General features: G+C 46.6%; 1 protein-coding gene across 3 annotated transcripts in view; it reads left to right on the forward strand.

Annotated features, from left to right (window-relative positions):
- Window positions 1-2,063: 2,063 nt before the first annotated feature.
- Window positions 2,064-17,342, forward strand: part of C1QTNF1 (C1q and TNF related 1) — a 35,930-nt gene continuing 20,651 nt past the window's right edge. The window contains exon 1 of one of the 3 annotated variants that reach the window (XM_037993337.2): window positions 2,064-2,280. The gene's annotated coding sequence lies outside the window, so the exon portion shown is untranslated. Of the gene's footprint in view, window positions 2,281-12,846; window positions 13,003-14,029; window positions 14,408-17,342 lie in introns of those variants that run through there. The other 2 variants (XM_008013128.3, XM_008013126.3) reach the window with 2 other exon arrangements.

Genomic DNA, 17,342 nt, shown 5'->3' on the forward strand with positions numbered 1-17,342 from the left:
AGCGAGACGGTAGGGCCCCCTTACATGGGCCTCCCGACCCTCGTAGTTTTGGGAGGTTGAAAAGCGTGGGCCCCTTTCTGCCATCCTCATTCTCAGACAGACAGCCCCTCTCCTTGGCCTTCAAAACAGCCTCCTCCAGAGTGCTGCTGACCAGTTTCCAAAGCCCGAATCGAGGAGCTCTAAGGCTGTAGTGTCCTGGGGTGGGGACGGTAGGTGTTTCCCTGAAACTAATCTGCAATTGTCAAACCTGCCACACAAGGGTCTTTGATTTCTCCTTTCCCCTCTCTAGCCTCAGCCCCCGAGATCTTTTAGGGCGCTCTGTTAAAAGGCTTCCCGGGCCCCGCTCTCCTCCATCCCAAAGTTCTGAGAAAGGCCTGGTGGCCGTGGAGCCTCTGGCAGTAGAACTTGGCAGGAGGGTGCACCAGCCCCCCGCCCATCTGCACCTTCAGCTTTCCTGCTCCACACCAGCTACTTCCCCCAGCTCTCTCAAAAGCCTTCTGTTCAGTAACAGGTACACAAGAGGAGGAATTCAAATTATATAAATGGTGCGCAGTGAAAAGCCTCCCATTGCCGTTCTGCATTCCCTGCCCAGAGGCGATCGCTATTTCTAGTTTCTTGTGATTCCTCTGAAGGATGTTATATGGTATTCAAACAAGTCATAAACACGTATCTTAAATTACTTTAAATAGAAATGTGCTGAACACACTGTTATGCACTTTTGGTTTTGGAGAGGAGGCAAACTTTTCTTGAATTCATTAATGTTTCTTGTCGTGCTAAACTGAGTCCCAACCATGTCTCATGTAATACTCCTAACTGTCAGGCCTCTGAGCCCAAGCTGAGCCATCATATCCCCTGTGACCTGCACGTATACATCCAGATGGCCTGAAGCAACTGAAGAACCACAAAGGATGACATTCCACCATTGTGATCTGTTCCTGCCCCACCCTCACTGATCGATTGACCTTATGACAATACACCCTCCCCGCCCTTGTGATAAGGTACTTTGGTATATTCCCCCTACCCAAGAAGATATTTTGTAATATTCTCCCCACTCTGGAGAATGTGCTTTGTGAGATCCACCCACTGCCCACAAAAAATTGCTCCTAACTCTACCACCTATCCCAAACCTATAAGAACGAATGATAATCCCACTACCCTTTGCTGACTCCTTTTTCAGACTCAGTTGCCTGCACCCAGGTGAAATAAACAGCCTTGTTGCTCACATAAAGCCCTTTGGTGGACTCTCTTCACACAGATGCACGTGACAATTATATTCGAATCTTTTATTTTCTAAAAGATTTACATACGCCTTCCAGCTTAAGAAATAACACATTATTCCTGTATCTTTAAATTCTCCAGGTTCTTCTTCCTATTCTCAACAACCTACTACCCCGAAGAGGTGGTAGCCACAATCCTGAATGTTGTGTTAATCATTCTCTTGCTTTACTTTATAATTTTAGCACATAGGTATGTGTCCCTAAACAATATATTGTTTAATTCTGTCTATTTTAACCTTTATGAAATGAAATAAAACTGTATGCAATGGATGAGGGATCCAGTAGCTCTGTCAGAGGCCTTTGAACCAGAGTAATTCCATCTTGAATAAGGGCTGGGTAAATGAGGCTGAGACCTCCTGGGCTACATTCCCAGGAGATTAGGCATTCTTAGTCACAGGATGAGATAGGAGGTTACAAGATATGGGTTATAAAGACCCTGCTGATGAAACAGGATGTAGTAAAGAAGCGGTCAAAACCCTCCAAATCCAAGATGGCAATGAAAGTGACCTCTGGCTGTCCTTGCTGCTATTTATACACTAATTATAATGTATTGGCATGCGAAAGACACTCCCACCAGCACCATGATGGTTTACAAATGCCATGTCAACATCAGGAAGTTACCCTAGATGGTCTAACAAGGGGAGGAGCCCTCAGTTTTAAGGAAATCCCCACCCCTTTCCCAGAAAATTCATGAATAATCTACCCCTTGTTTATCATATGAGCAAGAAATAACCATAAAAATAGCCAACCAGCAGCCCTTGTGGCTGCTGTGCCCATGGAGTAGCCATTCTTTTATTCCTTTACTTTCTTCATAAACTTGCTTTCACTTTACTCTGCGGCCTTGCCCCAGATTGTTTCTTGTGGAAAATCCAAGAACCCTCACTTGGGGCCTGGATCGGAACCCCTTTCTGGTAACATCTTGCTGAGAAACCATGAAGGGACGATACTGGAGAGACCACTGACCCAAGGGAAATAGACTGCAGCACCAGTTGACCAACTTTGGGTAAGTGGTGGGGCATTTTATCCAGGATAATGGATGGAATTGGGTTAGAGGCCCAAATTAGGAGAGTTAGAGTCCCTTCTAAGACACAGGGAGTTAGAGGCCCCTCTTAGTAAAAAGCAAGAACACTTGTTCAAACTTGGGTTCGAGGCCCAACTTAGGAAGGTTAGAGGCCACCCTCGGTAAGAGCCCTCTTGGTTAAAAATGGATTCAGCACTGCAGGATGTTAACTGCCATTCTCTTTGGATTAATTTGCCATGTCCTCTTTGCTGATGGCTGTGGGTGACAGGATTAGGCATGTGCGGGATCATGGGACCTGGGGAACTTTTTTTTCCTCTCCCAAAGTGGGAAGCTTGAGAGCTGATGGGACTGCTGGAAAAGATCCCTTTTTGACAAGCAGCTGCCTGAACTTTTGATTCAGTGTCGCTCTGATGGATGAGTCTTTATCTGGCTTTCGTGAGGTCTTCACCTCTGCAATGCACCACAGGCAATGCTCTTCTCCCTTCCCTTTCCTCTCTCTCTTTCTCGCCTTTCCCTTGTCTATGTTCTCTGTCACTCTGGGTGACTACTCTTTCATCTTGCTGACAAAAGGGTAAGAATTTACCAGTCAGGCTTCTGGTCTCTCCCTCTCTACGCAAATCAGTTGAGTGAATGGTAAAAATCACTGTCTCCTCTGCAAGGTTTTGATGAATGGGAAAAAGGATTTGTGAGGCTAGTCTTAGGCTGTGACGAATCTTGTGTACTTTGTGCTGTAAATTTGTCTTTCTGTGTCATTCTGTTATAAAAGGGGTATCATAGGATAGAATGTGGCCCTAGGACCCCTGTAAGCCCACTATTCAACCTGGCCCAGCAAACTGATCAGTTGACAACTTTGCTGCAGGTCACTAAAACAAAAACTGGATGAGGATTCCCCCTCGTCTTATTTTATACCCTTGGGAGCTTGATCTTGTGACCATGTAGGGGTACTTTCTCTTGGTTTCCACCATCCCTGTGAGTAATGTTTTACAACCAAAATATATAAAAGAGCTCTATTTAATTGGCTTAAAGAAAAATAAGCACTTAAATAAAATATTTCACCAGAAAAATTAAAATGTTAATGCCTTTTTGTTCACATGACTTTAGTCATCTTTGGAAAAGCAAGGCAGTTTTAAAGATTATTGGTAAAATAAAAATGTCTTGGAAATTTAGACATTTGGTCTAAATTAGACAGGTCAGATACTATGTTTACTAAACTACTTCTTTGACTTTTGGTAATTGTTCAATTTACTTTCTTTGGAGCCATTAGTGTCTACGTAAGGCTTGGGAACATATGGAGTTAGCCATGCCCCTAGCTATGCCGGAAGGAGTCAGACCTTATCTGCACTTTTTTCTGGTGCCCTAAGCTCTACACCTGGTAGACAAATAAAATCACTTACCAGGTTCTTCACCAAAAATAAAAGTTGCTAGGAGTTAACATTACACCATATGTAACTGACATTACTGGAGAAACACTTTTACATGCACTGTGTGTAAGGAAAGTATAACGTGTATTTGGTAAAAGATTATAAGAAGGCATGGGAAAGCAGTCTGTTTTTGCCTGGTTTGGAGGTTTAAAGAGTTGTTCTTAGGAGAAAACAGAAGGTCTAAGCAAGTTGTGGAAGGTTTGTGAAAGATTAATCTTGTAAAAGCCATTCTCTGTGTGAACATATTGGCTAAAGTTAAAGGAGTATTATTCAGTTTTTCCACAAATTGAACATTGGAATAAAAGCACAACAGGGTCTCTTGGAGCATTGTTGTACTCTTTAACAACAAAAAAAAAAAATTGTAAAGGGTTATAAAAGGTTTATAAAAATCTTAAATTATGGTCAAACTGATTGAAGTTAGAAAAATTTGTCTGTAAAGTTTTACTAGGAATTGAATTTGACATCAATAGTACACTCATGAAAAGGTGAAATTTGGCTTTCTCTCTTGAACAAGATTTTCATGTAATATTAAAAGATAATGAAAGATTTTTGTTTGCCTTTTAAATAAAGTACAGGAAAAAGAAGGAAAAGAAAAGAGACAGATTGTTTGAAGAGCTAAATCTTCCCTCTATCACTGAGTAAAGCTTTTTGCCTTTTTAAAATTGTTGAGTTAATATTTTGGCTAAATAAATGACTTAAAGTGACCTGGAATTTTATTTTATGATATCAAGTGTTTTAAACCTTTGATATTTGACCAACTTACCAAAATCAGATTCTAAATATGTCTTTTTCTAACCTGATTAATCCTTTTAGATGGTAAAAATGCTAAAGTCCAAAAGAGACTTATTTGGCTTATTTGGTATATTAAAATCGTACAGGAAGCATTTTCAAGTATGAAATGGTGTTTGACTTTCTTTAGACAATATTTGTGTAAATATGTTACTGGTATGCATTCTAAAATTATGGGAAATTCCTATAATGACTTAGTGTATGTTATCAGTAATAATTATAATTGTTATGTAAAATTATATGCTACAGAAGTAATGAAATTTCCTTGTCAATTGTGTCTTTGACTGTGGCTTCTCTAAGACATTTTTTGTCATTCAGAGACAATTATTGTCTTGTTTTAATCCTTTTCAAAAGAAGGTTTATAACCAGCTATAGGATGCTGACAATTACTCTTAAATGTGAGTGTCTGATAACTTTGGAAAGCATGCCATTAAAATAGAGAGGAAAAAAAAGCTTCCAAGACTCTTTTGGAAAACTAATGTGTTCTTAAATATTGAGCAAAACAGAAATTAATTGCATACACTAATGAAAGACTGAAATAATCTTTTTATGACTTTTGCATAAAATGTTGCTGATCCTTTGTGTTTTGTTTTCCGAGTCAAACAAACTTTTCTTTTGAACTATTTACAACTTTTAACAGTTGAGTAAAATATACTCTGGTAAACAAAATTTGGAGCATATTCCTTTCTCTACCTGATTTCTCCAAAAATCAAAAACTATTTGTGAGTATTCTTAACTTATGGCTATATATTAATACTTATTTGCATAAGTGCAATGAAGATCTGTTTTCTTTTGTAACAGGACACAATTGGAGAAATTGGTTTTTACTAAGGCTTTGAATGGAATGGCTTGCTTTCAAATATTAAAAAAAACTGCCTTAAGGAATCAAAGTTGACTTATAGAGCTAATAAAATGCCCTTGGAAAATCTGACTTTATACCTTGTCTATGCAGTCCCTGTACAGGGTTCCTGCCATGTGGTAAGTAAAGAATCTCACTTTGAGACAGGTCCAGAAGCCCTAAGTTATATTGGGACCTTGAGAGGAGAGAAATTTACCCAACTGATACAGGTAATTGAAGACATAAACCCATGACTGGGCAAGGCTTTAAAAAGTCAAATATAAGATTCCTTATGGAACAAGATTCCATCAAAGCCAATTTTTTTGGTAAAAAGAGCCTATATGGAGAATAATTGTTCTTGCTGCACTTCATGCAAATGATCATGCCAAGTATAAGACGACTAAGGCTTATTTTTCAAACAAATAAGTCCTACCATTATTTGTTTTTAATAAAAATGGGAACTGGAGAGAGAAAAATTATGTTTCAAAAACTATGATACACTTGTTATTAGATTCTAGTCTCATTCATTGTTTTTTGTTTTTTTTTCTTCTGCAATCTCGACTGTCCCTGCTTATTTCAGTGATCCAACCAGTGATCTCTGGTCACAGCTCAGAACAAATAATAAGGATGGGTAACATAAGAAAAATCTGGATCAGGGCACATATTGGAATCTGTTAGCAACCCTATATCAGCTTAGTTCCAATAGTTGCCCAGTTAATGGAATGCCTTATTTAATTTATTTGGGATAAAGTATTAGTCCATTCTCACACTGGTATAGAGAAATACCCAAGACTGGGTAATTTATAAAGCAATAAGGTTTCATGGCTCACAGTTCTGCAAGCTGTACAGGAAGCATGGCAGCATCTGCTTCTGAGGAGGCCTCAGGGAGTTTTTAGTCTTGGTCTAAGGCAAAGGGGGAAAGGCATCTTACATGACAGGAGCAGGAGAAAGAGAGAGAGGGAAGAGGTATCATACACTTTTAAGCAACCAGATGTCACGAGAACTCACCCACTATCACGACCAAGGAGGATGATGCCAAACCATTCATGAGAAACCGCCCCCTTGATCCAATCACCTCCCATCAGGCCCTACCTCCAACTTTGGAGATTACAACTGGACATGAGATTTGGTGGGGACACAGATGCAAACCATATCAGATAATTTTACTTATTTTGCTTTACTATTGTGGAATATATTCCTGTCGTACTCCTTGTGTAGGAATGCAGAATAAGCTTACTCACCGTTTTCTTAAATTGAACATTTGCTAATCTTCCAGATATCACCTTTTGTTGGAACTCAGAGTTATGAATGGCCCTCACTATACTGATGCTTTCTGACTGAGTTCCTCTCTACCCTGAATACAAAAGACCTTAATAGTTAGATAAGAATATCATTACCCGTATTTAGCCTGAAGAAGCTACAGAAGAGGAATATTCCTATCTGTACAACCCTTACGATTAAAGGTCCTGTGGTAAAAAGGAGTGGGGAACTATATCAGAGGCATTGGAAGCAGAGCAATGTTAACTTGAATAGGGGCTGGGTAAAATGAGGCTGAGACCTGCTGGGCTGCATTCCTGGGAGGTTAAGGTATTTTAAGCTCCTGGGATCTGAGATGAGATAGGAGGTCACAAGATACAGGCCACAATGTCCCTGCTCATATAACAGGATGCAGTATAAAAGCCGGCCAAAACCTGCCAAAACCAAGATGGCGACAACAGTGACCTCTAGTTGTCCCAACTGCTCATTATGTACTAATTATAATACATTAGCATGCTAAAAAACACTCCCACCAGCGCCATGGCAGTTTGCAAAGGCCATGGGACCGTCTGGAAGTTACCCTGTATGGTCTATGCCGGGGAGAAACCCTCAATTACAAGAAATTCTTGCCCCTTTCCCAGAAAGCTCATGAATAATCCACCCCTTGTTTAGCATATGATCAAGACATAACCATAAAAATAGCCAACCAGCAGCCCTTGGGGTGCTCTGCCTATGGAGTAGCCATTTTTTTCTTTTCTTTTTCTTTTCTTTTTTTTTTTTTTTTTTTTCAGAGTGTCACTCTATTGCCCAGGCTGGAGTGCAATGGCGCAATCTTGGCTCTCTGCAACCTCCACCTCCCAGGTTCAAGTGATTCTCATGCCACAGCCTCCTGAGTAGCTGGGATTACAGGCGTGCTACTTGAATAGGGTCTGGGTAAAATGAGGCTGAGACCTGCTGCGCTGCACTCCCGAGAGGTTCGGCGGGAATAGGGATAAATAGGGGTAATTATATTTTTAGTAGAGATGGGGGTTCACCATGTTGGCCAGGGTGGTCTCGAACTCTTCATCTCAGGTGATCCGCCTGTCTTGGCCTTCCAAAGTGTTGGCATGATGGGCGTGAGCCACTGCGTCCAGCCTCTTTTCTCTCTTGATAAACTTGCTTTCATTTTACTCTGTGGACTCGTCCCAAATTTTCTTTCTTTTTTTTTTTTTAAGACGACGTCTTGCTCTGCCACCCAGGCTGGAGTGCAATGGCATGATCTCGGCTCACTGCAACCTCTGCCTCCCGGATTCAAGCGATTCTCCCACCTCAGCCTCCTGAGTACCTAGGACTACAGGCGCGTGCCACCATGCCCAGATAATTTTTTAAAATATTTTTAATAGAGACAGGGTTTCACCATGTTGGCCAGGATGGTCTCGATCTCTTGATCTCATGATCCACCCGCCTCGGCCTCCCAAAGTGCTGGGATTACAGGCGTGAGCCACCGCGCCCGGCCTCATCCCAAATTCTTTCTTGCTCAAGATCTGAGAACCCTCTCTTGGGATCTGGTTCGGGACCCTTTCCAGTAACAGCTCCACAGACATCATCAGATGGTTTAATTTTGCCAATCTGATGGTAATCAATGTCTTCTCCTTGCCTGATTACTGTCAGGTTATCTTTTCTTATACTTTTTGGCCATTTACATTTCTTTTTCTGTGGATTCCCATCTTTGTGTATTTTTAGGAATTGATCCATCCCATCCCCATTGATATATGTGCAATGCCAATTTTGTCATAGATCAAGTTTTCATACACACATGGGTCTTTGTCGGGGGGGACTTCTATCATGTTGAACTAATATACTTGATCACATCTGTTCCAATACCAGTATCTTCATTATTATGTCTTTATAATAAGCCTTCCTATGATGTAGGACAAGTCCCCTCCTACCCTATCCACCTTCAACCTTCTAGGATTTTGAATGGAATTGCTTTGAATCTATAGCTTCATTGGGCAAGAACTGAGGGGTTTTTTGGTTTGTTTTTTTGTTTTTGTTTTTTTAATAATATTGAGTCTTCTATCTAAGACCATGTTTTGCTTTTCCATTTCTTTGGATTTTCTTTAATGCTTTTCAGTAAGGGTTTGTAATTTTTCACTTCACAATATAGCTTGGAGATTGTTCCAGATCACATATAGAGAGCTGTTTATTCTCTAAAGAGCTTCATGGTGTTTCCATGTGTGGAATTTATTTTACCAGGCCCCTAATGATATCCTTTGAGGATATCTATGATCTTTTTATACTACAACAATGCTTCAGAGGATATCCTTGAACTTAGTTATTTGAGCACCATTCTAAATTTATCTGTAGGAGAAACTCCTAGAAGAAAGATTACTGGGTCAAAGGGTATTTGCATACTGTGAGGGAACACACCCTCCCTTCCAGAGAGGCTGTGCCATAAAATCATTCTCCTTAAGGTCAACAAATACAATCAGGCTTTCATTAGATTTCCATTCTCCTTGTCTTCTTTGCATCATCAGAGACTTCACCATAGCCTCCTTTTGGAAATTCTCTTTAGTTTCTGTGGCTCTGCATAAAGGACAAGATATTCTTTATTAAACCATTCATTCATGTGTTGGCTTATGCATTTACTCACTCATTTCATAGTTAAGTGCTTGGAACTGGGGAGTCCACCAGGGGGCCCTCCCATCTTATTTATCAAGTAAAATATTGCCTAATCGTTCAGTCTATGCCTGTCTCCATGTAACTGAAAGCATTCATTGCCAAAACAGGAGAGTAAATGTTCAGAGATGGGGAAACTGAGGCATAGGGAAATTAACTGGCTTGATAGAGTGCAAGGCACACGTGTACATGGCCTCAGGGGAGACTTCTGTGGAAAGGCATGGCTTCCTCGGAGAGGGAACGCCCTTGCCCGTCTGGTTTTCTGGAGGTGTGAGGACCATAAAGAAACCTATTCACCTAGTCTGTCCTTGCAGCTGCCAGTCCTGATCTCCACCTGTCCCGAGCTGCTCAGAACGTGGGCAGTGCCATCCAGGAGCCACGAGCATGGGCCAATGGCCAGGGAGGCTGGATCTGTCTGCCAAGTTTCCACTTTTCCATCTTCGCAGCTTCTCCGAAGCTCTGTGGAGACTCTCCCCACTCCCACCCCTTGGCAGTGGGACGTCACCATCGGAGCTGGCTGGTCGCTACCCCTGGGAACAGAATTCAAAGTTTGCAATACCAATCTCTGCCCTTGTGGGATGACTGGGCAGCCCGACCCAAAATAGTTGGGAAAGGAGGGATGTTAGGGCCGCGGTGGGAAAAATCACAGTGCTGCTAATGACATGCTGTGCTTATCTGGAACTGAGTGTCTTGCAGACTTTAACCGAGGTCACATTGCTTTTTCCAGCAATAACTAAACAGACCCAGCGAGTGGTGGTGACAGGCCCAGGGAGAGAGAAAGGATTACCAAATCGGGGAGGGCACAGAACAGGCTGCCTCCCCTGCCAGGGATTCCAGGAAATACTTCTTCCCGTTTTAGGACCTACCCTTGACTGAGAATATGGGAATTTGGGAATATTCAGGAAGTCTCTAGGGGTTTTGATCCAGACACCCTTGTGTAGATGTGAGCTCCTAGGGAGTTTTAGGATGGGTTTGGGGGGCTAAGAGAGAGACCTTGGGGAGGGGGCTCAGTCTTTCTGGAAGTTGGCTTTGACTTCTGATGTGCAATCTCAGGCCTGATGAAGTTCCCCAGGGCTGGTTTTTGTTTTTGAAATCTGTTGTTGTTGTTGCCCAGCAGGGAAGGATTTTGCCAAAGAGAAAACATTCTGCCTCTTGTTGCTTGGGGGCGCCTAAGGCTGGGATGGAAGAAAATCAGCCACTCTACAGGACATCTCTTGCTTGCCAAAGTTTCCATCTTTCCTACTTACAATTACAAAGCAGAGGTGAAGCTGATGGCAAAGAGCATTAGGAACCTGGCATGCTCTCTATTTGGGATTTTTTTTTTTTTCATTTTATTGAAGACTAGCTTGTATTCTCTGGGAGCTGGCCTAGTGAGTCTTTGCCCATCGCCTGCTGCCTTGAGTTGTGAGCCAAGATGGTGGCACCTAACATGTGCTCAGACCTCAACTCCTATTCTTTGGAATTTCCCAGGCCTCCGAGCCTTGGGTCTCACACGATATCTTGGGAAACCCCAGACTCTCTGTGTTACGTTTGATGCCACTCCTCCCTATCCCCAGTTTCTGCCTCAAGGAAAAGGAGTAATCTCTTTTCTAGTCTCCTCCTTCCCTCCTCTTCCCAAGAGGGAAGGACGATTATACTGGTAATAATGGTAGTTGCAATAAACACTGTGTCTGCTCCACCAACCTTTTTATTAATCATGTGAGAAACTACAGGTTCACAATCACTTCTCCCAAATCCCTGAAATGCAAAAACTCTGAAAACTTAGTTTTCCTCTAAATTTGACACACACAAATTTGACAGAACAATGTGACTTGAACTGTCCTGAGACTGTGGATGGTTTGCCTTCATCCCACTGCAGAATATTCAAGTGTTTGATGAAGGGGTGCCGCCCAAAACCCACTGGGTAAGATGCTCTGTGGGATATTTGCACCTGACTCTGAACACATCTGACCTCCTTGGCTCCAGATAAGAGACCCTGGACCTATCTCTGCTTTATAGATAAGGAAACTAAGGCCCGCTGAAGTTTGGTAGCACCCCCAGGCTGCCTCAAGGTAGGTCAGAGCCAGGACAAGGCCTCCTAGTAGGATGAGCCAGGTGCAGCTGGAAGAGATGACCAGCCTTCTTTCTACAACTACAGCTGCCGTCCTTCTACAGCTTTGCACTATATTGGGCCTCTGAGTTCTGTCTTGGAATTATGTTAAAGATAACTGTTTTCCAGTTCTTCAATACCAAAGCCATCTTGGATGGGGTAAAGAGAAAGAATAAATCTCCCGTCATCCATAACTTTTTTTTTTTTTTTTTTTGAGATGGGGGTCTTGCTCTGTTGCCCAGACTGGAGTGCAATGCCACGATCAGGACTTACTGCAGCCTTGACCACCTGGGCTCAAGGGATCCTCCCACCTCAGCCTCCTGAGTAGCTGGGACTACAGGTGTGTGCTGCAAAGCCCAGCTAATTGTTTTATATTTTGTAGAGACAGGGTATCACTATGTTGCCCAGGTTAGTTTCAAATTCCTGGGCTCAAGTGATCCTCCCACCTCAGCCTCCCAAAGTGCTGGGATTACAGGTGTGAGCCACCACACCCAGCCCATCATCCACATCTCTTTCTCTTTTGAGTTATGTGTCCAGCTTTGTGAATTTTGGTATCTGTCCAGGACTTCCCCTAGTCTGAGGCTCCTAGGCAGGGCAATAAGGAGCCTTCTTTTTTTTATTTTTTATTTTTACTTTTTTTTTTTTTTTTTTTTTTTTGAGATGGAGTCTCGCTCTGTTGCCCAGGCTGGAGTGCAGTGGTGCGATCTCAGCTCACTTGCAACCTCCAACTCCTGGTTCAAGTGATTCTCCTGCCTCAGCCTCCCAAGTAGCTGGGATTACAGGTGCTCACCACCACATGCCCAGGTAATTTTTGTATTTTTAGTAGAGATGGTGTTTCACCATATTGGCCAGGATGGTCTCGATCTCCTGACCTTGTGATCCGCCCACCTCAGCCTCCCAAAGTGCTTGGGATTACAGGCGTGAGCCACTGCGCCCGGCAACAAGGAGCCTTCTCATTGCATGGAAGGAGTCCTTAGCTCATAAGAGTTCTAGAAAGGCCCAGATTCTCTGAAATATGGACAAAGGTCTCATAAGGGCTGCAAAAAATGCTGTTGTTTTCTCTGGTATCCCTGCACCAAGGGCTATCTGAGGACAGAGTAACTAAGAAAAGGTCAATCCATGTGCTAGGCCTTGCTCCTGGTGACTGGGAAACTTCCTCATGTCACTTACAGGAATGGAGACAAGCTTATCTCTGGCTTTTCCTGTATCAATAAGCAACCCGGGATGTAGGTTTTGCTAAGCCTCAGACACGTATGCCAAGAACACAAGCAACTCCTGATCTTCTAAGCCTAGCAGAGGCCGCATCTCTAGTTGGTTAAGTAGTGTTGACTTCATATCCTCGTTGCGTGTGTCCTCTGAGTTCCCCCGGATGCTGGAGGCCTGGCAGCCTCTCTCCCTGTATTCACAGGAGGGGTTGGCGTACCCAGTCAGGGCCTCTGTGGAGTAGCTGTTGGGTGCCTCACCTGCCCAGAGGCCTCTCCTTCTGTTCTCATCTCCATTCGTCCTCAGCTCTACCCGAGTGCTGGCCTTGCCCAGCCTGGAGCAAGGCAGCGGGCATCAAGCTTGCACCCTCTTCTTCCTCTCCCTTTTGATTCTTTTCATCTGTCCAGTTGTTGGTGCAGCGGATGGGAGGACACTCCAGGCAGGGAAAGGTGAGACCTCTTAGTTTTGCTCTGAATGTCCCAATCAGCATCCCCGTTTTCACATCTCCTGTTTGGTCAGAGACAGACCCTTACAGGAGTGATAACAAAACCAAAAAATCCAGCTACAGCATGGAGGTGAGGGGCCGCTCGGAGAGAACAAGGGAGAGCAGGGAGAAAAGAAGCGAAAAAAAAAGGGGGAACGCTGTTATCATCAGAGCAGACTTCTGCTTCTCTGGCCAAATCCTTCCCCTGCTAGTGATATGGTAAGTTTCCAGCACAAGCGGGGCTGACGCAGAGTCTAGGGATGGAGACTGGGCCCCAACCAGGGCCAGCTCTGGAGCAGCCTGGATCAGGGATCAGGATGGGAGGGCAGCCTATGGGCCTTGTTTAGAAAAAATATTTGTGTATGATTGAGAAAATGTCAAGTTTTCGTATCAAGGAATGAGAGGCCTAATAGAGATTGAGGAGTGCTTCCAGCCAGCCCTGGCCCACCACTGTACTCTGTGCTATTCTCTGGAAAATGGAAACCTTCCCGGCAGGGGCTCCTTCCTAACCTTTAGATCACAGAGCTCTCAAGACCCTGAACACAACAGTGGACCATCACCTTCCAAAGATGTGTGTGTGTGTGTGTGTGTGCGCGCGCGCGCACACACACACACACACAATTTGGCATTTTGTTATAGGGGGCTCACAGATTCCCCCAAACCTGTCTGAGTCCCCTATGATGCATGGGGTGTCTCAGGTCTGCCACTGTTTGGAGACCTGACCCGTCGGGGTTGGCTACAGGGGATCCCTGAAGCCTTGGAGCCCATCCCTCTGCTACCAAGTGACTAGGAGCGCTCAGCCTTGCTGGGCACCCCCATTCTGTGGGGGGCATCCTCGTCCAGGGCTCGCAGCCCCTCCGCCTCTGGACGGACCTCCAGACTCGCGGAATCGGCCCCACCCCCACTCTCAGTCTGGCGGGCTCCCCAGGGGGCAGGAGGAGGCGGCCGCTGGATTTCCCTGCGGCGCGGCGCGGGGCACACACGGTTAATCCTCCGCGGCTGCTGTTTGGACGAAAAGCGCTGGGGGTGTTGGAGGCTCCTCGCTGCTCACATCTGGCTGGGCTTTGCTCCTTGCGCGCCTGTCCCACTTTCTTCGTCTCTTCCTTTACTTTCGAGAAACCGCGCTTCCGCTTCTGGTCGCGGAGACCTCGGAGACCGCGCCGGGGGGACGGAGGTGCTAGCGGGAGACCCGTGGCTGCTCGCACCGCCCCCCACCCTCCTCTTCTGCTCCGTGGTCCCCCGGAGGACCTTCTCCCCTGCTCTGTCTCCTTCGGCGAGACTGTGCGTCGCCCCGGACCTGGCCGGGAGGAGGCTTGGCCGCCGGGAGATGCTCTAAGAGCGGCGCGGGAGGAGCGGCCGGCGGGACGGAGGTAGGTGGCCGAGCCGGGGGACCCAGCGCCGCCCCGCCCCTGTCCTCGTGGCTCCAGCCTGGTGGCCAGGGCGGGGATGGCAGACACCTGGGCCAGGACGGACGGGGAGCGTCGTAGGAGGGGCCGGGTTGGCGGCGGTGGCGCAGGGGCAGAAAGACCCGGGGTTTCGGGGGCAGCCCTGGCGTCCGGCTGTGGCTCAGCCCCCGCCATAGGCGCCTCTGCGCAGGCGGGTCGTGATGGTCCCAGACCTCCCTGACTGTGGAGAAGCCGGGCTCTTCTGCACATGGATACTAACGGGAGTAATTGCACCTTCCCCCCAGTTTTTGGTGGTGTGTTTATCTTGCTTCACTGTTCTCTGGTGCCTTTCTGAGGGTGTGGAAGGAAGAGGAATGGTACTAATATTCGCGGCTGCAGCTGGTGGGGATGCCTTCACCCCACTCCGTGTCACTGGGACCACCTGACCGCCGGGTCTGTCCAGTCCTGTCTGTGGCCAACCTGGATCCTTCACGGAATAGGAAGCGCTGACTTTGGCCCTCGCATCTGACAGCCTTGGTGTCCTGGAGGGGGTCCAGCTTGGGCAGGAAAAAACAATGCTGCTTCCCCGGGGCCCTCCTGGGAAGCTAAGCTGTCTGTGCCACTGGGAGTGGCCCCTGGCCTGGGGCTGGAGCATCTGAGCCGCCCCGGAGCTTCTGGCCAGGGCTTCTCCTCCGGTGCAGGTGTGGTCCCCACCGTTAGCCCGGGCCTCGCGGGGTCCAATTCCCGGGCCACACTCTTCCAACCCCAGAAAGCCAGATTATCTTCTATGAACCCTTGGGCCGACTCATCCCTGCTTGGGAGGGAGGGAGGAAGCCGCCCCCCTCTGTGAGGTGTTCCTGCCTCTTCTACCCCACCTAGTTTCTAGGAAAGGCGGTAACATGATGTGCTGGGAGCTTTCTGGTCCTGAGCTTTGAACATGAGAAGTGCCGTGAGAAACTGTTTTCTCCTCTGCTGGCCACTTCACAGCCCCAGGGGAGCATGTGACGTCCTTATAGGCTGCCCGGCCTCTGCTTTTTATAGTGCTGGAAAGTACAGGCTGCCTGGCAGGCCGTGCAGCCATGAACAGCCACAGATAGACGCACTTGGCTGTTGTGTGTGCCGCAGGGAGCGGGAGGACATGGGAGGACATGCTCCAGGAGGCCTGTCCAGCACCTGCCAACCAGGGAGGAGGGAACCAAGACAGGGAGACGGGAGCCGAGGGCTGAGGACAAGCGGAAGCTTCCCCACCCTCCCTCTTAGACCTGTGGAGCTGGAGAGGCCCCTAGAGACCACCCAACAACAACAGTGGCACTCATCATCTTCATCAGCTTCATCATCATCATCATGATCATGATGTTAGCCACAGGTTTGTGTGTCTGCTTCTCACATGGCAGGTGCTGAACATTATATTAATAATTATAATAGTTATTATAATAGTTAATTCTCAACACTTCTATCAAGGGAACTCTCACTTGTGGGAAGAGCAGAGCTGTAAAGCTCAAGAGGCTCATGGCTTGCCTGAGGTCCTAGAGACAGGGATGGAGAACTCCAGACTCCAATCTGTGTCTTTATCCCAAGTGTGTTGTATGTTTCTTCTTCTTTTTTTTTTTTTTGAGACAGTGTTTTGCTTTTGTCATCCAGGCTGGAGTACAAGGCCAAATCTCAGCTCACTGCAACCTCTGCCTCCCAGGTTCAAGCGATTCTCCTGCCTCAGCCTCCCAAGTAGCTGGATTAGAGGCGTGTACCACCACGCCTGGCTAATTTTGTATTTTTAGTAGAGACGGGGTTTCTCCATGTTGGTCAGGCTGGTCTCAAACTCTTGACCTCAAGTGATCCACCAGCTTCAACCTCCCAAAATGCTGGGATTACAGGAGTGAGCCACAGCGCCTGGCCTCCAGGGCGTATACTTTTAACCTTCCTATCTGGCGTTGGGAACATGATGCTCAGCGGGCCAAACTGAGGCTGGGAACTACTCCCTCCCAGCTGCCAACAGAGAATGCCCAGGGGGGAAGGACACAGGTCTGCTACCCAGGGACTCTCGACTTTTCCTCCTGTCTCCCTCTCCTCCTTTTGTGTCGCCAAGGGTGGTGTCCCCAGTGAGCTTGTTCAGGGAGGCAGGAAGCCCTAGATGGGTGCTCTGCGGCCACAGGACACCACTGCCCCTCCCAGGCAGGTGCAGCCAGCTGGCGAGGGATGTCCTCCCAAGTGGGAGCAGAGAAAGCCCAAGCTGTCCCAGGAAGGCTGTGGGTTCCTTCCTTGTTCCTAGGAAGTGACCCCCCTGTTCAGGGCAACCAGGACAACAGAGTGTTTTTGGAACATGCTCCTTTCTGTTCTTCTTCCTGGTGCCTCCCCCCAGCTGTAATTAGCATGACTCATAAACCAAATATTCTGGCATTGAACTTTGCTCATCAAAACAAAGATGAAAAGGATTTCGTAGATACAGTCGTGCGCGGGGCCTGGAGCTTCCCGTTTGTGTCTTGTCCTGATGGGTCCCATTTCCTGGGATCGGGGGCTGTGGCTCAGGTTCCAGAACCTTAGGGAAGGGGCGGGGATGATGGACACCAGGAAGGGCAGGAAGAAGGAGCAGGTTACACCATCCCCTGGACAGTCCCACCTCTGCCTGACAATCAGTAGCCTCTAGAGGTGTTCAAGTGGGGGCACTACCTCGTGGGCCACAGGTTGCCGTTTCCCCTGTTAACCTGCTGAAAATGGCCTGCTGGTGTCACGGGGCACAAGGCAGCTCTCTGGACAGGACGCTGCCCCGCTGACCCCTTCATGCGGGGTGAGAACTCCCTGTCCGCTTGAGAGAGGAGTCTGGAAGAAACAGCGATGCCAGCTCAACAATGGGTTTCTTTCAGGCTCTCTTGGGGCAGCCCAGCAAGCCGCTCTCATGAGCTGAGGATCCTTGGGGTCCTGTCCT

This window comes from Chlorocebus sabaeus, chromosome 16 (assembly GCF_047675955.1).
Source record: "Chlorocebus sabaeus isolate Y175 chromosome 16, mChlSab1.0.hap1, whole genome shotgun sequence".
NCBI lineage: Eukaryota > Metazoa > Chordata > Mammalia > Primates > Cercopithecidae > Chlorocebus > Chlorocebus sabaeus.